The sequence below is a fragment of the Hyperolius riggenbachi genome, chromosome 1, assembly GCF_040937935.1.
Source record: "Hyperolius riggenbachi isolate aHypRig1 chromosome 1, aHypRig1.pri, whole genome shotgun sequence".
Taxonomy (NCBI): Eukaryota; Metazoa; Chordata; class Amphibia; order Anura; family Hyperoliidae; genus Hyperolius; species Hyperolius riggenbachi.
This window is the reverse complement of record NC_090646.1, coordinates 351,494,175-351,517,195: the sequence shown is the minus strand read 5'-3', so window position 1 is coordinate 351,517,195 and position 23,021 is coordinate 351,494,175. Positions and strand designations below refer to the sequence as shown.

The window sequence follows — 23,021 nt, the reverse complement described above, 5'->3', positions numbered from 1 at the left end:
GGGCATCTTTATCTACCTAACACTTGGGGTCTACTTACTCTATAATACTTAGTATAATGTTGTCAGACGTATCCTCAATACTAAAGGGCACCTGTGGCTGACTTCGTTGGGCAGAGTTAACAGCCAGCATATTTATGGTGTGTTTTTGGTGCGGGTTTGTGGGTTTGTGGGTTTATGGAGGGCGCAGTTTAGGCTGCCAGAACATTTGTGCCTATAGGCTCCTGCCGGTAATTAAAAATTCTGGATCTCTGCCTCAATGTAACCTATGTCCGGTGCACTGCTGTTCCCAGCGAGCGGCTGTAGAACCGCTCAACCCACTATACCTCAGCCCAGTAATTAGGAAACTTAGTAATTAGTAAATTAGTAATTAGTAATTAGGAAACTGACAGATGTATTACAGCAAACATATATTTTTATTTATTAAAGCAGTATTTTGCAACACATCAGATATTTTTACAGTATCAAATTTTAAGGTCAGTTCCCCTTTAAATTAACTTCTGAATTTCCATAGAAAGACCGCGGGCCTTGTCCTTATCCCGAGGAAACTTGGGTGGAGGTAGAACTGAAAACTGTGGGCAATACCCGTCCCTTATGTTCAAAATAAATGGATCTGGATTGATGATCATTTCCCAAATGGGCCAGAAAATATTGAAGCCTCCCCCCACAGGTAGACAGTCATTTGCCTTCATTGGGGTGCTGGGTTTTGCTAGAGCAAACCCTCCATGTCCCTTGCCAGATGGAAAGGACCATTTTTTCTGCTGCGCCGGCTGTTTGGATAAATCTATAGTAGGTTTCTTAAACACAACCTTTTTTTAGTTTTAAACGTTTTGCGTTTATAAGGAAATAGTTTCCCTTTTTCTGCAGACCTGGAAAGTACATTGTCTAATTCCTTACCAAATAATACATTTCCTTCAAAAGGTACTGAACATAATTTGTTCTTAGATATTAAATCCCCGTCCCATGTCTTGAGTTAGAGCGCTCTCCGAGCAGAATCAATCAATGCTGTGGTGCGAGCCGAAACTCGAACAATTTCCACTGCTGCATCTGCTAGATTACAATTCAAAAGAGATACAGCGCTCACCGCCCTTCCCGTGCAGTTAATTTGTATGCAGCTAGCTGCCAATTTAGTGAAACAGGTGGATTTCACTTAAAGCAAACGGTTTTAAATACAGCAGCGCATCCAGTGCTTTCCTTTCAGCGTTGTCACCTGTTCAGAGACCTGGATGAGAGAGAAAAAAAATAGGTGCACATAGCGTGTGATCCTTTTAGCACAAGTACACCCTGTGTTGACAAACACACTGTGCAAGGGATTGCTATCACCACATGCAGATTGGGGTTCACACTCCCCCCTTCGTTTCCCTGCTCACCAGATATATACTTGAAAACAGGCACATCAGTAACCACCAACGGTTTGCTCTATAAAACATAAGGACATCCGCCTCCTCATAGCGTAAAAAACTTCTTTAACCTCCCTGGCGGTAAGCCCGAGCTGAGCTCTGGCTATGCCGCGCAGGGGGAGATCTCAGCCCCTGGTGGGGCGATTTTCATTCTGTAAATTGCTGTGCGCGCAGCCAGCACTTTGCTAGCCGCGCGCACTGCTTGATCGCCGCCGCTCTGCGGCGATCGGCCGCACGCAGCGGCTGAAGAGGGCCCCCCCCCGCCAGAGCCCTGCGCTGCCCGGATCAATGAGTTCCGGGCAGCGCTATGGGCTGGATCGGGTGTGCCTGACGTCAGGACGTTGGCTGACGTCCATGACGTCATCCCGATCGTCGCCATGGCGACAGGAGAAGCCAAACAGGGGAACGCGTCATATACGCGTTCCCCTGTTTGCTATAGATGCCGGCGACGATCGGACTAGAGGGCCACATGCGCCCTCTAGTGGTGTTTCATGTAGCTACCACTCTGGTAGCTTTACATGAAACAAAAATTTTTTTTTTTAAAAAAAGGATTTTTTCAATTAGGAAAAAAAAAATTAACCGCCAGGGAGGTTAATAAAGTTAAAATCCCACATACATATATGCGTACCAGAAAGTAAAATCAATAAGGCATATCTCATATAGCCGCATACCGCCCTCCAGGCTTCCTCGCTGTGTCGCCGGCTGCTTCCGTCTGTGTGTATTCTACCAAGCGTGCGTGTTCAGCACCTCATAGTATTCTGGAGGGGATCCGAGGAAGCACTTAAAGAGTTCTTTGAGAACCTTAATGCAATGTGGCCGAATATCAAGCTGACTTTGGAATTTGACAAGCAATGCATACACTTCTTGGATTTGAGCATTACGTTGGAGGAAGGGGAGATTAAAACTAAATGTTATTTTAAAAAGACAGACAGGAATGGATTCATCCCCACCGAAAGCTGTCATCATCCACAGTGGCTGAGGGGGGTCCCTAAGGGACAGATGGTGAGACTACGCAGAAATTGTCGAAATTTGATTGATTTTGATGAACAGTCTAGGGTCCTTAAAACCCGCTTTCTTAAAAAGGGGTATCATGAGGCTCAATTGGACTCCACGATACAATGTGTGAGGGATATGGATAGAAAACAATTAATGGTGGAAAAACGTATGGATCACTGCACACAAAATGAGCTGACATTCATTAGCAATTATAGCTTGCAATATAGATCGGTTGAAAAAATAATCAAAAAACACTGGCCCATTCTAACCAGCGATCCGGTTTTATCAAGAGCCCTTCCTAACAAACCCAATTTAGTATACCGGAGAGCACCGAATCTTCGGGACGCCCTCGTGCCCAGCTGTGAGGATCCACCTAGAGGCCACGGGGTTGGTAACTGGCAGCTGCCTGGCTTTTATCCATGTGGAGGATGCCAGGGGTGTCGGCTGACTAGTAGGAGAGAAACTATTAGGTCTATTACATCTTATCATAATCAAAAAACGTTTAAAATAAAAACTTTTGTTACATGCACCTCAACCTACGTAGTATACCTACTTTGGTGTAGCTGCGGGGCCCAGTATGTGGGTAGGAGCACCAGAGATTTAAAAATCCGGATCGGTGAGCATATTTATAAAATTAAAAAGGGCCATGAAGATCATAGTGTTTCTGCCCATTTTCGAAATAAACGTCAACGTGATCCTGCAGGCTTGAAATTTTGTGTGCTGGAGAAGTTGGCCCCAAGCTGGAGGGGATGCAATCAATTAAGGGAACTATCTAAGTTAGAAACAAGGTGGATCCATAGGTTGGGGTCGCTCACACCGAATGGATTAAACATTGAGGTAGACATTAACTGCTTCATTTCTAATGATTAGAGGTGTATGCATTGCAAAAAGTGCCCTTATGTTCTAGCCCAGCTTTTTGGTTTTATGTTTGTCTTATTCAATGCTGGTAGCCCTTTGTGTGTGTATTTGGTGCAATAATCGTGTTTGCCCTATGTATAGCAGTGGTGCTCAGCAGAGCTCGAATATTCGAGTAGCTCGAATATTCGAGCTCTTTTTCAGCTATTCGAGCTCGGTATTCGAGCCCCGAATAGCTGCAGCTATTCGAATGGGCTATTTGAGTAAACGCGAATAGCCCATTCACTATTCGAGCTATTCGAGCAAACGGCGCTATTCGAGCTCGGGTACCGAGCTCGAATAGCGTCATAGCCCAGATTGATGTCCTTAGAGCCAATCAGAGGGCTCCCAGGCCCTCTGACGGCAGCCAATCACAGAGGGGGACCCTGGCCAGCCCCTACCCTATAAATAGCGGCCGCCATGTTAGGTTTCTCCGTCCTTGCCTGAGACTTGCATAGAGAGAGAGTTGCTCCTTTGTGCTTTGGCTTAGCAAGAGCTCTATTGTGGTCATTTACCTAGCGTTTTTGCTCACATACACCTCCTATACACACCTATATTGTTGTTAGTTAGATAGACATTGTATTTTAGTTAGTAGCTTTTGTGTTACATAGACAGAGACAGCTGCTGCAGGCAAGCTTACAGCTTTAGGTCTCAGGGCCTGCCTGTGTGGGCAGCTGTTCTCTCCTGTCCTCTGTTAGTATATTTCTCTCATCTATACCAGTATTTCTGCTGTCCTTTACTACTGATTGATTCTGTATTTAGTATTGTAGTTATACTGTACTAGGACACTCACTGTCACTGTTCATAGGCTAAGGCTAAGGCTACTAGCTCCTGCGTGTGTGCACTCACTGTCTTGTACACACACACTCTATTTCCTTCTGATTACTGATTGATTATTGTAATTAGTTGTACTTACTGTTACTACTTACTCTTACTGTACTAGGAGTCTAGGACACTCAGTCACTGTTCATAGGCTACTAGCTCCTGCGTGTGTGCACTCACTCACTGTCTGTGTACTGTAGTGTACACACACACTCTATTTCCTTCTGATTACTGATTGATTATTGTAATTAGTTGTACTTACTGTTACTACTTACTCTTACTGTACTATAGGAGTCTAGGACACTCAGTCACTGTTCATAGGCTACTAGCTCCTGCGTGTGTGCACTCACTGTCTGTGTACTGTACACACACACTATATTTTCTTCTGATTACTGATTGATTATTGTAATTAGTTGTACTTACTGTTACTACTTACTCTTACTGTACTATAGGAGTCTAGGACACTCAGTCACTGTTCATAGGCTACTAGCTCCTGCGTGTGTGCACTCACTGTCTGTGTACTGTACACACACACTCTATTTCCTTCTGATTACTGATTGATTATTGTAATTAGTTGTACTTACTGTTACTACTTACTCTTACTGTACTATAGGAGTCTAGGACACTCAGTCACTGTTCATAGGCTACTAGCTCCTGCGTGTGTGCACTCACTGTCTGTGTACTGTACACACACACTCTATTTCCTTCTGATTACTGATTGATTATTGTAATTAGTTGTACTTACTGTTACTACTTACTCTTACTGTACTATAGGAGTCTAGGACACTCAGTCACTGTTCATAGGCTACTAGCTCCTGCGTGTGTGCACTCACTGTCTGTGTACAACACACTCTATTTCCTTCTGAAGTTCTGATTACTGATTGATTATTGTAATTAGTTGTACTTACTGTTACTACTTACTCTTACTGTACTAGGACACTCAGTCACTGTTCATAGGCTAGCTCCTGCGTGTGTGTGTGCACTCACTGTCTGTGTAGTGTGTACACACTACACACACTCTATTTCCTTCTGATTACTGATTGATTATTGTAATTTCTAGTTGTACTTCCTGACTCTTACTACTTACTTACTGTAGTAGGGACACTCACTCAGTCACTGTTCATAGGCTAGCTCCTGCGCGTGTTTGCGCGTGCGTGCACTCACTGTCTGTAGTGTACACACACTAAATTTACTTGTGATTACTACTGATTATTGTAACTGCTAGTTGTACTTCCTGACTGTTACTACTTACTTACTGTATTAGGGACACTCACTCAGTCACTGTTCATAGGCTAGCTCCTGCGCCTGTTTGCGCGTGCGTGCACTCACTGTCTGTAGTGTACACACACTAAATTTACTTGTGATTACTACTGATTATTGTAACTTCTAGTTGTACTTCCTGACTGTTACTACTTACTTACTGTACTAGGGACACTCACTCAGTCACTGTTCATAGGCTAGCTCCTGCGCGTGTTTGCGCGTGCGTGCACTCACTGTCTGTAGTGTACACACACTAAATTTCCTTGTGATTACTACTGATTATTGTAACTTCTAGTTGTACTTCCTGACTGTTACTACTTACTTACTGTACTAGGGACACTCACTCAGTCACCTCACCCACCAACCCACTCCATTAAAGTACCCCACTTTTAACCCGCCCTTTTAAAAAACTTTTGTCTTTACGCCCAAAACATCGAAGATGTCTGGAAGTGGCAGCCAGCGCGGTTTGGGCAAGGGGAAGGGCAGCAAGGGAATCAGGAGGAGAGGGAGCAGCATTGTGGCAGGCCGCGGCCGCGCCACCATGCACAGTTCCGCAGCAGCAGCAGCAGCGTCAGTGGCTAACATTCCTCCCATAGCCACTGGCCGTGGACGCCTTGGGCGCCGCCCAGCAGGAGCATCTGCAACTCACGCTGCAGAGACACAGCAGCAGCAGCGTGTAGCACCTGCTCCGATTTTCCTCCAGCCGGGTCGGAAACGTCCCATTGAGGAAAAGCATGCAGACACTGTGGTGCAACTCATGACAGAGGATGAGCAGCCCGCCATCAGCTCTGCATCCGAGGCCTTCACCCTCACCACCACCACCACCACCCCTGTTCGCAGCAGCCGCCCAGCAGGGTCTGGGGAGGAGGCCAGTTCACCGTCACAAGTTGGCGACCTGTCACTCAGCAGTATTTTTACCCCAGGCACCATCAGGATATTGTCTGCTGTTGTTGGCGATTTGGAGGAGGAGATGCTGATGGGCACTTTGGGGGATGAGGGATTGGACAGCAAGACTGTGGCGACAGTCAAGCAGCCCATCCATGCATCAGGAGAGGAGTTTGGGGGGTCATCATCCCAGCAGGACATGTTTCAGGAGGGGGAGGATGATGATGACCCGGTGACAGACAGAGACTGGGTGCCACCACCTCCAGGGGATGTCGTCCTCAGCAGCTCTGAGGAGGAGGAGGAGGATGCGCTTGTGGGCCTTGCAAGGAGGCGCATCATTGCAAGCATTGGCAGCAGTAGGCAGGTCCCACAGCCTGCTGGTGTCTCAGGCTCAGCAGCAGCAGCAGCAGCATCTGCCAGTACCACCACCAGCCGCACCCAAGCCCCCCCCCAACCACCACAGGGAGACAGGCGGCAGCAGCGCTTCCATGCCGTAGGGGGATGTTTCTGTCACCAATCTGGCGATTTTTCACCATGCCCACTGTGTACAGCAAGTACGCCACTTGCAACCACTGTCAGCGGAAGTTGAGCAGAGGTGCAGACCCCTTAAAGTTCAGCACCAGCTCGCTCATCAACCACCTTGCTGCGAAACATTTCCACCAGCATGAGGAGTTCCAGAGGCTGAAGGCATCTGGTGCTGGCAGTGGCACCACACCCATCACTGCACAGCCTTCAGCTGCAGCAGCAGCAGCAACAGCAGCCACCCGCCCTCCTGCTCCTCCAGCAGCACCAGCAGGAGTGCGGAAACGCACTGCTCCTCCCCCCTCTGCAACTCCTGCCGCCGACACTGAGGCCTGTTCTGGCAGCCAGTCCTCAGTGGCCTCCTCCGCTGTGTCTGCTGATTCCCGTGCCAGCAAAAGGCCACGCCAGAGCCTTTTGAGCGAGTCCTTCCAGGGGGTGGTTAGGGCTCTGCCTCCCAGCAGCCGTCGCGTGCGGCAGCTGAACGGCTTGCTGGCACGGGCCATGTGCTCCCAACTCCTGCCGTACACGCTCGTGCAGGAGGGGAGTGACATTCGTGCGCTGCTTGCTTGCGCAGCCCCAGACTGGCAGCTCCCCAGCAGACACTTCTTTGCCCGCAAGGCCATTCCTGCACTGCACCGCTTTGTGATGGCCAATGTGGAGCGAGGGCTGGAGCACGCGGTTGGTGAAAGGGTCCACGTCACCATGGACTCCTGGAGCAGCCTCTTCGGGACAGGCCGCTACCTGTCCTTCACTGTCCACTGGGTCAGCTTGGTGGAAGGGGGTGAGGATGGGAGAGCAGCAGCGGGCACAGCAGCAGCAGCAACACAGTGGGTGGTGCCACCCCGCAGGGTCAGGGGAACTGCAGCAGGTTCCTCCGATCCTCTGCCATCCTCCGGCACACCTGGCCAAACCCCCCGCCTCAGCAGCAGCGTGAAGGCCCACCACTGCCAAGCGCTGCTGCACTTGGTCAGCCTTGGGAAGACCAAGCTGACGGCAACCCATGTGTTGGCCAAACTCCAGGAGCAGGAGAGGATTTGGCTGACCCCCAGAGGCCTCAGAGTCGGAGAGGTGGTGGCCGACAACGGGGCCAATCTGGTTGCCGCAATAGACAGGGGAAACCTGACCCACATCCCCTGTCTTGCCCACGTGCTGAACCTGGTGGTGCAGAAGTTCTTGCGCACCTATCAGGGGATGGGCGAACTGCTGGAAACGGCAAGGAACGTTGTGCGTCACTTCCGGCGCTCGGCTGCAGCCTGTGCGAGCCTGGAAGACGTGCAAAAGGAGCTGGATCTGCCACGCCATCGGCTGATCCTTGACGTTCCGACTCGCTGGAACTCCACCCTGGCGATGTTGGAGCGTCTGGTTGAACAGAAGCACGCTGTCAACCAGTACCTTGCCCTGGCCACTGTTTCCGCCGCTCAGAGAAGGGACAAGACCAGCAACATCCCGTCCATCGTCCCCGATGATGACTGGAGGCACATGCAGCAGGTGTGCTTAGTGCTGGCTCCCTTTCTGCAGGCCACTAACATGGTGAGCAGGGACCATGCTATGGTCTGCGAGTGGGTGCCCCTGGTTTGTCTGCTGAACAGGGCCCTCGATGCTTTGCTGGAACAGGGAGCGGCAGCCTTGGACCAGCAGGAGCGGCAAGCAGCTGCACAGTCCACCTCTGAGGGGGAGGAGGAGGAGGACTTGGTGGAGGTCCCTGACCTTGCTGCTGATGAGGGGGAGCAGCACAGTGCAGCTGAGTTGGTGCGGGGGTGGAGAGAGGATGAGGCTGACGAGGCAGAGGAGGAGGATGAGGACAGCAGCACTGCCGTCGATGTGCCAGCAGACGTGGCCCGCCTCTTCCCAATGGCAGTGCACATGCTGACGTGCCTGCGCAGGGACCCCAGGGTGATCCAGATGAAGCAGAGGGAGGACATCTGGATCAGCATGATGTTGGACCCACGCCTCAAGGGGAAGTTGAGCCAGTTCCTGCCGCCTGCAGGAGGAGACCCAGCGCAACAAATAAGGAGCTTGCAGCAGGCCCTTGTTGAGCGCTTGGAGGAAGCCTTCCCCCAGCCTTCCACCCCCACTGTCCAGCAGCCAGCACAGAGGCAGCAGCAGGTGCCTGCATCCAGCAGCAAGCGCCCCACAGACCTGCTGTCTCTCAGCCACGAGCTCTACAGGACTGTAGAGGCTCCGGCAGCAGTGACTAGAGAGGAGGTGCATGCAGCAGCATCCTCCTCCGGTCACAGCCAGCGCCTTACCCGCATGGTGGCTGACTACATGGGGTCCTACAGCGGGCTTGACAGCGATGCCCCTGTTGATCCCATGGAGTATTGGGTCAAGCGCCTGGAGATCTGGAGCGAGCTGGCGCAGTACGCCCAGTAAGTGCTGTCCTGCCCCCCTTCCAGCGTGCTGTCCGAGCGCTGCTTCAGTGCAGCTGGTGGTGTGGTCACCGAGAAACGCTCACGTCTGTCTCACAAGTCTGTGGACAGACTGACGTTTCTCAAGATGAACCAGGCGTGGGTGGAAGGCGAGTTCCTGGCCCCTGTTGTCGGCGAGAGGGGGACATGAACTGGCTAAGAACCATCGTTAATGTGCCTTACCACCCTTTACCACCTCCTGGCTCCTGCTCACTAAGCCAGCCTGGTTCACTTTGACTATTACGTCGCCTGCAGCCACACATTTTACACCTACAGTGGGCTGCTGTGTACTGCCCTTCTGCTGTCTGTCTGTGTTTCCCACTGCCAGGGTACACAGATTTACCTTCTGCTGCCACTCTGCCACCAGCTATTACGTCAAACAATAGCTATATATCTGTGTAATTTGTTTTACAAACAAAACCAAAAAAACATAAAAAAAAAGGTTTAATTTTTCTGAGGTGCCCGGGTTGAAAACTGTGTTGTCCCAGTTGTGTATTGGACACGATGTGGGCTGCACGACCGCTGTCTGGGACCTCCTGTTGTGTTCATTTACGGCCTGGTATCACCGCTAGGTACCAGGGCTATTATGTCACGCTGCCTGCCTGCTGCCACACTCACACTACTCCTCCATTCCTCCTGCTGCTGCTGTCTGTCTGTGTTTCCCACTGCCAGGGTACACAGAATTAGCTTCTGCTGCCACTCTGCCACCAGCTATTACGTCAAACAATAGCTGCTCACATAATTACTCCTCCATTCCTCCTGCTGCTGCTGTCTGTCTGTGTTTCCCAACGCCAGGGTACACAGATTTACCTTCTGCTGCTACTCTGCCACCAGCTATTACGTCAAAAAATAGCTATATCTGTGTAATTGGTTGTAAAACCAAAACTACAAAACCATTACAAAAAAAAGGTTTAATTTTTCTGAGGTGCCCGGGTTGAAAACTGTGTTGTCCCAGTTGTGTATTGGACACAATGTGGGCTGCACGACCGCTGTCTGGGACCTCCTGTTGTGTTTATTTACGGCCTGGTATCACCGCTAGGTACCAGGGCTATTATGTCACGCTGCCTGCCTGCTGCTACACTCACACTACTCCTCCATTCCTCCTGCTGCTGCTGTCTGTCTGTGTTTCCCACTGCCAGGGTACACATAATTACCTTCTGCTGCCACACTGCCACCAGCTATTACGTCAAACAATAGCTGCTCACATTACTCCTCCATTCCTCCTGCTGCTGCTGCTGTCGGTCTGTGTTTTCCACTGCCAGGGTACACAGAATTACATTCTGCTGCCACTCTGCCACCAGCTATTACGTCAAAAAATAGCTATATCTGTGTAATGTGTTGTAAAAACAAAACAAAAAAAAACAAACAAAAAAAAAGGTTTAATTTTTCTGAGGTGCCCGGGTTGAAAACTGTGTTGTCCCAGTTGTGTATTGGACACGATGTGGGCTGCACGACCGCTGTCTGGGACCTCCTGTTGTGTTCATTTACAGCCTGGTATCACTGCTAGGTACCAGGGCTATTATGTCACGCTGCCTGCCTGCTGCCACACTCACACTACTCCTCCATTCCTCCTGCTGCTGCTGTCTGTCTGTGTTTCCCACTGCCAGGGTACACAGAATTACCTTCTGCTGCCAGTCTGCCACCAGCTATTACGTCAAACAATAGCTGCACACATAATTACTCCTCCATTCCTCCTGCTGCTGCTGCTGTCTGTCTGTGTTTCCCAACGCCAGGGTACACAGATTTACCTTCTGCTGCCACTCTGCCACCAGCTATTACGTCAAAAAATAGCTATATCTGTGTAATTGGTTGTAAAAACAAAACTACAAAACCATTACAAAAAAAAAGGTTTAATTTTTCTGAGGTGCCCGGGTTGAAAACTGTGTTGTCCCAGTTGTGTATTGGACACGATGTGGGCTGCACGACCGCTGTCTGGGACCTCCTGTTGTGTTTATTTACGGCCTGGTATCACCGCTAGGTACCAGGGCTATTATGTCACGCTGCCTGCCTGCTGCCACACTCACACTACTCCTCCATTCCTCCTGCTGCTGCTGTCTGTCTGTGTTTCCCACTGCCAGGGTACACAGAATTACCTTCTGCTGCCAGTCTGCCACCAGCTATTACGTCAAACAATAGCTGCACACATAATTACTCCTCCATTCCTCCTGCTGCTGCTGCTGTCTGTCTGTGTTTCCCAACGCCAGGGTACACAGATTTACCTTCTGCTGCCACTCTGCCACCAGCTATTACGTCAAAAAATAGCTATATCTGTGTAATTGGTTGTAAAACCAAAACTACAAAACCATTACAAAAAAAAAGGTTTAATTTTTCTGAGGTGCCCGGGTTGAAAACTGTGTTGTCCCAGTTGTGTATTGGACACGATGTGGGCTGCACGACCGCTGTCTGGGACCTCCTGTTGTGTTTATTTACGGCCTGGTATCACCGCTAGGTACCAGGGCTATTATGTCACACTGCCTACCTGCTGCCACACTCACACTACTCCTCCATTCCTCCTGCTGATGCTGCTGTCTGTCTGTGTTTCCCACTGCCAGGGTACACAGAATTAGCTTCTGCTGCCACTCTGCCATCAGCTATTACGTCAAACAATAGCTGCTCACATAATTACTCCTCCATTCCTCCTGCTGCTGCTGTCTGTCTGTGTTTCCCAACGCCAGGGTACACAGATTTACCTTCTGCTGCTACTCTGCCACCAGCTATTACGTCAAAAAATAGCTATATCTGTGTAATTGGTTGTAAAACCAAAACTACAAAACCATTACAAAAAAAAAGGTTTAATTTTTCTGAGGTGCCCGGGTTGAAAACTGTGTTGTCCCAGTTGTGTATTGGACACAATGTGGGCTGCACGACCGCTGTCTGGGACCTCCTGTTGTGTTTATTTACGGCCTGGTATCACCGCTAGGTACCAGGGCTATTATGTCACGCTGCCTGCCTGCTGCTACACTCACACTACTCCTCCATTCCTCCTGCTGCTGCTGTCTGTCTGTGTTTCCCACTGCCAGGGTACACAGAATTAGCTTCTGCTGCCACACTGCCACCAGCTATTACGTCAAAAAATAGCTATATCTGTGTAATGTGTTGTAAAAACAAAACAAAAAAAACCAAAAAAAAAAAAGGTTTAATTTTTCTGAGGTGCCCGGGTTGAAAACTGTGTTGTCCCAGTTGTGTATGGGACACGATGTGGGCTGCACGACCGCTGTCTGGGACCTCCTGTTGTGTTCATTTACAGCCTGGTATCACCGCTAGGTACCAGGGCTATTATGTCACGCTGCCTGCCTGCTGCCACACTCACACTACTCCTCCATTCCTCCTGCTGCTGCTGTCTGTCTGTGTTTCCCACTGCCAGGGTACACAGAATTACCTTCTGCTGCCAGTCTGCCACCAGCTATTACGTCAAACAATAGCTGCACACATAATTACTCCTCCATTCCTCCTGCTGCTGCTGCTGTCTGTCTGTGTTTCCCAACGCCAGGGTACACAGATTTACCTTCTGCTGCCACTCTGCCACCAGCTATTACGTCAAAAAATAGCTATATCTGTGTAATTGGTTGTAAAAACAAAACTACAAAACCATTACAAAAAAAAGGTTTAATTTTTCTGAGGTGCCCGGGTCTGGGACCTCCTGTTGTGTTTATTTACGGCCTGGTATCACCGCTAGGTACCAGGGCTATTATGTCACGCTGCCTGCCTGCTGCCACACTCACACTACTCCTCCATTCCTCCTGCTGCTGCTGTCTGTCTGTGTTTCCCACTGCCAGGGTACACAGAATTACCTTCTGCTGCCACACTGCCACCAGCTATTACGTCAAAAAATAGCTATATCTGTGTAATGTGTTGTAAAAAAAAAAAAAAAAAAAAAAAAAAAAGGTTTAATTTTTCTGAGGTGCCCGGGTTGAAAACTGTGTTGTCCCAGTTGTGTATTGGACACGATGTGGGCTGCACGACCGCTGTCTGGGACCTCCTGTTGTGTTCATTTACAGCCTGGTATCACCGCTAGGTACCAGGGCTATTATATCACGCCGCCTGCCTGCTGCCACACTCACACTACTCCTCCATTCCTCCTGCTGCTGCTGTCTGTCTGTGTTTCCCACTGCCAGGGTACACAGAATTACCTTCTGCTGCCAGTCTGCCACCAGCTATTACGTCAAACAATAGCTGCACACATAATTACTCCTCCATTCCTCCTGCTGCTGCTGCTGTCTGTCTGTGTTTCCCAACACCAGGGTACACAGATTTACCTTCTGCTGCCACTCTGCCACCAGCTATTACGTCAAAAAATAGCTATATCTGTGTAATTGGTTGTAAAAACAAAACTACAAAACCATTACAAAAAAAAAGGTTTAATTTTTCTGAGGTGCCCGGGTTGAAAACTGTGTTGTCCCAGTTGTGTATTGGACACGATGTGGGCTGCACGACCGCTGTCTGGGACCTCCTGTTGTGTTCATTTACGGCCTGGTATCACCGCTAGGTACCAGGGCTATTATGTCACGCTGCCTGCCTGCTGCCACACTCACACTACTCCTCCATTCCTCCTGCTGCTGCTGTCTGTCTGTGTTTCCCACTGCCAGGGTACACAGAATTACCTTCTGCTGCCAGTCTGCCACCAGCTATTACGTCAAACAATAGCTGCACACATAATTACTCCTCCATTCCTCCTGCTGCTGCTGTCTGTTTGTGTTTCCCAACGCCAGGGTACACAGATTTACCTTCTGCTGCCACTCTGCCACCAGCTATTACGTCAAAAAATAGCTATATCTGTGTAATTGGTTGTAAAAACAAAACTACAAAACCATTACAAAAAAAAAGGTTTAATTTTTCTGAGGTGCCCGGGTTGAAAACTGTGTTGTCCCAGTTGTGTATTGGACACGATGTGGGCTGCACGACCGCTGTCTGGGACCTCCTGTTGTGTTTATTTACGGCCTGGTATCACCGCTAGGTACCAGGGCTATTATGTCACACTGCCTACCTGCTGCCACACTCACACTACTCCTCCATTCCTCCTGCTGATGCTGCTGTCTGTCTGTGTTTCCCAACGCCAGGGTACACAGAATTAGCTTCTGCTGCCACTCTGCCACCAGCTATTACGTCAAACAATAGCTGCTCACATAATTACTCCTCCATTTCTCCTGCTGCTGCTGTCTGTCTGTGTTTCCCAACGCCAGGGTACACAGATTTACCTTCTGCTGCCACTCTGCCACCAGCTATTACGTCAAAAATAGCTATATCTGTGTAATTGGTTGTAAAACCAAAACTACAAAACCATTACAAAAAAAAAGGTTTAATTTTTCTGAGGTGCCCGGGTTGAAAACTGTGTTGTCCCAGTTGTGTATTGGACACAATGTGGGCTGCACGACCGCTGTCTGGGACCTCCTGTTGTGTTTATTTACGGCCTGGTATCACCGCTAGGTACCAGGGCTATTATGTCACGCTGCCTACCTGCTGCCACACTCACACTACTCCTCCATTCCTCCTGCTGCTGCTGTCTGTCTGTGTTTCCCACTGCCAGGGTACACAGAATTACCTTCTGCTGCCAGTCTGCCACCAGCTATTACGTCAAACAATAGCTGCACACATAATTACTCCTCCATTCCTCCTGCTGCTGCTGTCTGTTTGTGTTTCCCAACGCCAGGGTACACAGATTTACCTTCTGCTGCCACTCTGCCACCAGCTATTACGTCAAAAAATAGCTGCTCACATAATTACTCCTCCATTTCTCCTGCTGCTGCTGTCTGTCTGTGTTTCCCAACGCCAGGGTACACAGATTTACCTTCTGCTGCCACTCTGCCACCAGCTATTACGTCAAAAAATAGCTATATCTGTGTAATTGGTTGTAAAACCAAAACTACAAAACCATTACAAAAAAAAAGGTTTAATTTTTCTGAGGTGCCCGGGTTGAAAACTGTGTTGTCCCAGTTGTGTATTGGACACAATGTGGGCTGCACGACCGCTGTCTGGGACCTCCTGTTGTGTTTATTTACGGCCTGGTATCACCGCTAGGTACCAGGGCTATTATGTCACGCTGCCTACCTGCTGCCACACTCACACTACTCCTCCATTCCTCCTGCTGCTGCTGTCTGTCTGTGTTTCCCACTGCCACGGTACACAGAATTAGCTTCTGCTGCCACTCTGCCACCAGCTATTACGTCAAACAATAGCTGCTCACATAATTACTCCTCCATTTCTGCTGCTGCTGTCTGTCTGTGTTTCCCAATGCCGGTGTACACAGATTTACCTTCTGCTGCCACTCTGCCACCAGCTATTACGTCAAAAAATAGCTATATCTGTGTAATTGGTTGTAAAACCAAAACTACAAAACCATTACAAAAAAAAAGGTTTAATTTTTCTGAGGTGCCCGGGTTGAAAACTGTGTTGTCCCAGTTGTGTATTGGACACAATGTGGGCTGCACGACCGCTGTCTGGGACCTCCTGTTGTGTTTATTTACGGCCTGGTATCACCGCTAGGTACCAGGGCTATTATGTCACGCTGCCTACCTGCTGCCACACTCACACTACTCCTCCATTCCTCCTGCTGATGCTGCTGTCTGTCTGTGTTTCCCACTGCCAGGGTACACAGAATTACCTTCTGCTGCCAGTCTGCCACCAGCTATTACGTCAAACAATAGCTGCTCACATTACTCCTCCATTCCTCCTGCTGCTGCTGCTGTCGGTCTGTGTTTCCCACTGCCAGGGTACACAGAATTACATTCTGCTGCCACTCTGCCACCAGCTATTACGTCAAACAATAGCTATATATCTGTGTAATTTGTTTTACAAACAAAACCAAAAAACCATAAAAAAAAAGGTTTAATTTTTCTGAGGTGCCCGGGTTGAAAACTGTGTTGTCCCAGTTGTGTATTGGACACGATGTGGGCTGCACGACCGCTGTCTGGGACCTCCTGCCTGCTGTGTTTATTTACAGCCCTGGTATCACCGCTAGGTACCAGGGCTATTATGTCACGCTGCCTGCCTCATTGACTGCCTGCTGCCACACACTCATCCTCCTCCTCCTGCTGCTGAATTTACCTCCTGCTGTCTGTGTGTTTCCACTGCCAGGGAGCACATACAATGGCGCTTCCAACATGCGTGCGCCACCAGCTATTTGTTACGCTCAAAAATAGCTGCATTTCTGTAAAAAAAAAATTGAAAAGAGAAATAAGTGAAGAAGAAGACGATATAGAAGAAGATGAAGAAGATGAAGAAGAAGAAGATGAAGAAGAAGAAGAAGAAGAAGAAGGAGAAGAAGAAGAAGATGAAGATGAAGAAGAAGAAGATGAAGAAGATGAAGAAGAAGAAGATGAAGAAGAAGAAGATGAAGAAGGAGAAGAAGAAGAAGATGAAGAAGAAGAAGATGAAGAAGATGAAGAAGATGAAGAAGAAGATGAAGAAGAAGATGAAGAAAATGAAGAAGAAGATGAAGAAGATGAAGAAGAAGAAGATGAAGAAGATGAAGAAAAAGAAGATGAAGAAGAAGAAGATGATGATGAAGAAGATGAAGAAGAAGAAGAAGACAATATAAAAGAAGAAGAAGAAGATATAGAAGAAGATATAGAAGAAGAAGATATAGAAGAAGAAGATATAGAAGAAGAAGAAGAAGATATAGAAGATAAAGAAGAAGAAGAAGAAGAAGAAGAAGAAGTATATACAGTACTGAACAAAATTCTGGACACAACTTCTCTTTTCACCTTTTTTTTTTTAAAGGAACATCCCCACATAATCACTTGCTGTTGTTACTTGGAAAAAAAGATGTTTCTTGCATCATTCACCCTCAAAACAAGTGTAGGAAGCTATTTAAGGCCAATTCGAATAGTCAGCTCGAATAATGAGCTCGAATACCGACTCGAATAGTGAGCTCGAAGTCCGAGGTCGAATCGAATAGTAAAATTTATTCGACTCGAATATTCGACTGACCTCGAATAATTTACTATTCGAATTCGACCAAACTCGAATTTTGAAAAGGGGTATTTGAGCACCACTGATGTATAGATCTGGGCGATATTGGATGATCTGTGTGTGTATGGGGGGGGGGGGCTAGGGGAGTCAGTGCCCAATACGGAATGGGGGTACATAGTTTGTTTTTTATATGTTTTATGCTATGTATTTTATGTTATAGTATAGGTGCAGTATCCTCTGTATATTTATGTACTATATGTGACAAGCATAGGCGCAATATGAAAGTTGTGGGTAAAGGCTCTATAGTTACGTATATTTGTGGGGCAGGGGCTCGAGTTTCCGCATCTCTGTACCTGGGCGGAATATGGACGGGGAGATAGGTTTCCATATCATTGCTTACGAACATTGGAGGAAAGGGTATGTCCGTATAGGTTAAATATGCATGGGGACCCTGGATTCCGCATTGCCGCTTATGGGCAGAATATGTATGGGGAGATAGGTTTTCCGTAATGTTGCTTTTGAATGTGCCCACCAGGTTTCCGCTCTCATCGCCGGCTGGACCAATGACGTACACCCTGGTCGGGGCTACAGCACGGTGGGAGGCGGCATGGGCGGGCACTCTTTGCACATTTAAGTTCCTTTGCGTGCGGCGTGTTCAGAGCCCCTGATGAGTCACGCCCATAGAGTGACGAAACGCGTAGGGCGGAGCTTCTGAACACGCACGCTTGGTAGAATACACACAGATGGAAGCAGCCGGCGCCACAGTGAGGAAGCCTGGAGGGCGGTATGCGGCTATATGAGATATGCCTTATTGATTTTACTTTCTGGTACGCATATATGTATGTGGGATTTTAACTTTATTAAAGAAATTTTTTACGCTATGAGGAGGCGGATGTCCTTATGTTTTATAGAGCAAACTGTTGGTGGTTACTGATGTGCCTGTTTTCAAGTATATATCTGGTGAGCAGGGAAACGAAGGGGGGAGTGTGAACCCCAATCTGCATGTGGTGATAGCAATCCCTTGCACAGTGTGTTTGTCAACACAGGGTGTACTTGTGCTAAAAGGATCACACGCTATGTGCACCTATTTTTTTCTCTCTCATTCAGGTCTTTGAACAGGTGACAACGCTGAAAGGAAAGCACTGGATGCGCTGCTGTATTTAAAAGCATCTGCTAGATTGATTCATTAGCAAACTGATTTCAAAACCACAGGCAAAAATTTAATGTACGCGCTTAAATCCGACCCAGTTTTCATATGAGTTATCAAATTATCCATCCACACTCTAAAGTTACGAGAAATACATGTGGCTGCAATACTAGGCAAAAAGGCAAAAGTAGCCGATTCTCAAGCTTTCTTAACCACTTGAGGACCCACCCTTTACCCCCCCTTAAGGACCAGTGCTGTTTGTTGTGATCTGTGCTGGGTGGGCTCTACAGCCCCCAGTACACATCAGCGGGCACGCAGAGCGATCAGATCGCCCCCCTTTTTTCCCCCCTATGGGGATGATGTGCAGGGGGGGTCTGATCGCTCCTGCGTGCAGGCATGTTGCGGGGGGGGGGGGGGCTGGATAGTGTTCTGCCTCTGATGTAGGAGTCCTGGGTTCAAATCCTGGCTCTTCCTACTCAGTAAGCCAGCACCTATTCAGTAAGGAGTTCATTGGGCAAGTCTCCCTAACACTGCTACTGCCTACTGAGTGCGCTCTAGTGGCTGCCTCGCAAGCGCTTTGAGTCCGACAGGAGAAAGGCGCTATACAAAAAAAGGAATTATTATTATTATTATTATTATCTCAAAGCCCCCCACCGCAGCGACATTCTCCCCCTCCCTCTCCTACCTCCCTTCCCCGGAGATCCGGGCTGCACAGGACGCTATCCGTCCTGTGCAGCCAGTGACAGGACGTCCCCTGTCACATGGCGGCGATCCCCGGCCGCTGATTGGCCGGGGATCGCCGATCTGCCTTACGACGCTGCTGCGCAGCAGCGCCGTACAATGTAAACAAAGCGGATTATTTCCGCTTGTGTTTACATTTAGCCTGCGAGCTGCCATGGGCGGCCCGCAGGCTATTCACGGAGCCCCCCGCCGTGAATTGACAGGAAGCAGCCGCTCGCGCGAGCGGCTGCTTCCTGATTAATCAGCCTGCAGCTGGCGACGCAGTACTGCGTCGTTGGTCCTGCAGCTGCCACTTTGCCGACGCACGGTATAAGCGTGCGGTCGGCAAGTGGTTAAGGCTGCTTTAACAGTGGGACGTTAAAGTCCCACGTTCCAGCATCCTGTAACGCAGCCCAACTCACAGTAATGAAAAATCTATGTGTTGTTCACAGTGTCCACATTGCGTTACATTGTAACGCTACACGTTGAATGAAAGTGCAGCATGCTGTGCGTTATACTGGGCTTTAGCTGCGTTAGACTGCTTGCACATGCTCAGTGACTAGCCACATGGCTAATTAATATTCACTGCACTGTGGTGACGTAACCTGGACTCGTAGTTGTCCGGATCATGAATGAATCATTCATTTGATCCGGATCTTTTTTGTGAGTCGAATCATCCGGATCATCACAATGAAAGATTCGGTTCGCAGTGGATGTCTGTCTGGAAGAAACAAGAACATACAAAATGTACAGTGCAGGGAAAGTCGTGACCTGCTAGTCATTTCACCCCCAGTCTGCTTCCCTAGTAAAATGTTTCAAATGATTTGGTTCAAAGATCTGGATCTTTTCAATGATCCGATTCGAATCATCCGAATCCTTGAAAAGATCCGGACTTCCCATCACTATCCTGGAGCGGCTGTTCTATCAGTATAGATAGAACGAAAACAGCGCACCAAGAGCCACATAACGCGGTTCAATCTGACGTCCAACTTCAACACCACCATGCGTTGCGTTAGGGGCACGTAATGCGACCTTAACGTCCCCTAAAACACAACGTCCAAGTGTGAAAGAGGCCTAAAAGTATTAGAGGCAGAAGATCAGCAGGACAGCCAGGCAACTGGTTTTGCCTAAAAGGAAAAAAATATGGCAGCCTCCATATCCCTCTTGCTTCAGTTGTCCTTTAAAGTGTAAATACGGTAGTTGTGCCCACTACAATCCCAGATGATACCTATTCCATTCCCTGTGTTCATAATCAAACTCAGGGTGGGTATAAGGCTTCAGAAGGCAGCATAGAAGTCCTGCAAGATTTCAACTCCTGTTTTATGCACTTATTGATGATCATTACCACACAACGTCAGATGCATTATACATGCAAACATCCTTGCATTTTAGCTTCATGTTATTCAGGTCAGGTCAACCAGGTGGCGCATAATTTCCTGATCATTTAAACATTTTACAATTTTATATTTCATATGCATTTCCTTGCATTCTGGATTTTCAACAGAACGGTTGCAACATGTAAGTTCAACCTATTTTTTTTTAACTAAAATTGGGTTAATTACTGCGGAACCAAACATGCTGCACTCATAATATAAACACAAATTAGCAAGATCAAGGAAAGAGGGAAGCAAGGAAAATCAAGAATCACAGCAGTTTGAGGCCTTTGAAAATCGCCTGCGCTTGAAAAAAGGGCAAAAACGCCCTTAGTGTGAATGAGCCCTGAAGGAAGGGAAGGGGGTTATTTGGTTCTATGTCTGGAGGTTTGGGGGGGGAGGGGGGGGGGAGAGGAGGCAAAGAGAAGGGGAAAAGAGAAAGAGCGATCCACTGACCAAAATGGGGAAAAGCCACATACAGGCAGATCAACCGTAACAATTTGCCTTTAAAAGGGGGATAGGTCTAATTTTGCATTCAGACCTTAGGGGGCGACTGTACTGTACCATACTGTAGTTGTTCAAGCCTGCCTTGGTGACAATGACACGGGTATGAGTGTGTGAATATGCGGGCGAATGCTGATATACGGGTTCATTTCTCGCCAGAGAAACAAATTATCTGCATGTTTTTGATTTCATTCCTCAACAGCCTCTAGATTAGTATGTGGCTGACTTCATGGTATTTGCATCTGCCTTAAACACATCATTTTACCAATTTTTACCAATTAACTTTATATGCATAGGAAAAATAGCAAATTGTTCTCACAAGGATTTTAGTGAAAGTGAAATGTCATATTTTTGTGCAAAATGAAATCCAACAAAAAAGCTAAACCATCTCTAGCGATGTATCATGGTGGACAATGACTTCAAGTAGTCCCCAGTTCTTAAAGGGAGTCTGAAGCAAAAATAAAACAAAAAACAGATACTTACCTAAGGAGAGGGAAGGCTTTGGTCCTATAGAGCCTTCCTCTCCTCATCCCATCGTTCTTGCGCTGGCTCCCCCATTAGCAGTCATCATGGGTGGGAGACTGCTCGCTTCCACTGTGGGTGGGTTTCGGAAGTCTTCTGGAGCACTTGGAAGCTCCATACTGCGCATGCGCGAGCACCCTCTCTTGCACACTCGGACATGCCCAGTACAGGATCGCCCGTCTTTGGGAGCACTTAAGCTCCTGAAGACTTCCGAAACCTCCCACGGCGGGAAATTTGAGTCGACGAGCCTGCGGGGAAGCGAGAGGATGAGGAGAGGAAAGGGGAGGCTTCATAGGACCCAGAGCCTTCCCTCTCCTTAGGTAAGTATCTGTTTTTTGTTTTATTTTTGCTTTAGATTCACTCTAAGTCAGAGCACTGTTGCATCTTCCCATCTCTGCTACTCTGTGCCTCCACTGTGTCCCTCTGTCCCCCTGTGCCTCTTTCTGTTTCACCTTTGTGTCTCCTTCTGTCCCCCTTTGTGTCTCCATTGTTTTCCTCTGTCCTCCTTTGTGCCTCCACTGTGTCCATCTGCCCCCCCTTTTGCCCCAGCTTTTTCCCTCTGTTCCCCTTTTTGCCTCAATTGTGTCCCTCTGTCCCCTTCACAAAAGTCATATGACCAGCACTGGAAGTGGTGGCTGGATACTGTAGGGGTTAAGAGCTCTGCCTCTGACACAGGAGACTATGGTTTGAACCTCAGAACTTCCTGTTTAGTAAGCCAGTGCCTATTGAGTAAGGAGACCTTGAGCTAGACTCCCTAACACTGCTACTGCCTAGAGCGCTCCCTAGTGGTTGCAGCTTTGGTGCTTTGAGTCTGCCAGGAGAAAAGTGTGATATAAATGTTCTGTGTCTTGTCCCTCTGTCCCCCTTTGTGTCCCTCTGCCCACTTTTGTGCTTTCACTGTGTACCTTCACTGTGTCCCTTTGTCCCGCTTTGTACCTTAACTGTGTCCTTCTGTCCCACTTTGTCGCTCTGTCCCGCTTTGTTCTGCCTTCTGTCCCATCACAAGTCATACGACCAGCACTATAACGATACAAAACCTATTTTATTCACATGCACTTAGTAAATAACATCTACCACATCCGTTCGCAGGGATGTATTTATAGCTCACATAATTAATAGCTCATACTGCAACTGTGTTTAGTATCATACTGCAACTAATTGACAAGCTAATGGATACACTAAGCAATGTCACATCGCAGTTAGTTCCTGCACAACAGACTTGCTGTTTCGGACAGGTAACGGTCCTTTGTCAAGTGGTGAAGTGCACTTCACTTCACTGTCTGAAACGGTGAAGATCTGTTCTGCAGGGCTAACTGCGATATGACACTGCTTGATGTATCCAGTAGCTTGTAAAACAGGAATTTTGGAATATATTTTCAGAATGGGTGTCATTAGAAAGTGATCCAGGGATGCTTTAGACTATCTGTTTCATGGGACAAACAGTAAGTGCATTTTTAGATTCAAAGATAGCAACTTTTAATTCATTGTTAATGTAAGAGAGGCGTCTAATAATCTCTCCTTTATGCTTAAAGTGAACCTTAAGTATTTGAAAATAAGAAACAAATACTTAACCAAGGAGGGGGAAGGCCCTGGGTCCTATAGACTAGTGTTCCCCAACCCTGTCCTCAAGGCCCACCAACTGTGCATGTTTTGTGAAAATCCA

At 48.0% G+C, this 23,021-nt stretch overlaps 1 protein-coding gene across 1 annotated transcript in view; it reads right to left on the bottom strand.

Annotated features, from left to right (window-relative positions):
• Positions 1 to 22,370, bottom strand: part of SLC5A5 (solute carrier family 5 member 5) — a 305,199-nt gene extending 282,829 nt beyond the window's left edge. The window contains exon 1 of the mRNA XM_068234114.1: positions 22,295 to 22,370. The gene's annotated coding sequence lies outside the window, so the exon portion shown is untranslated. The remainder of the gene's footprint in view (positions 1 to 22,294) is intronic.
• Between the last annotated feature and the right edge of the window lie 651 nt (positions 22,371 to 23,021).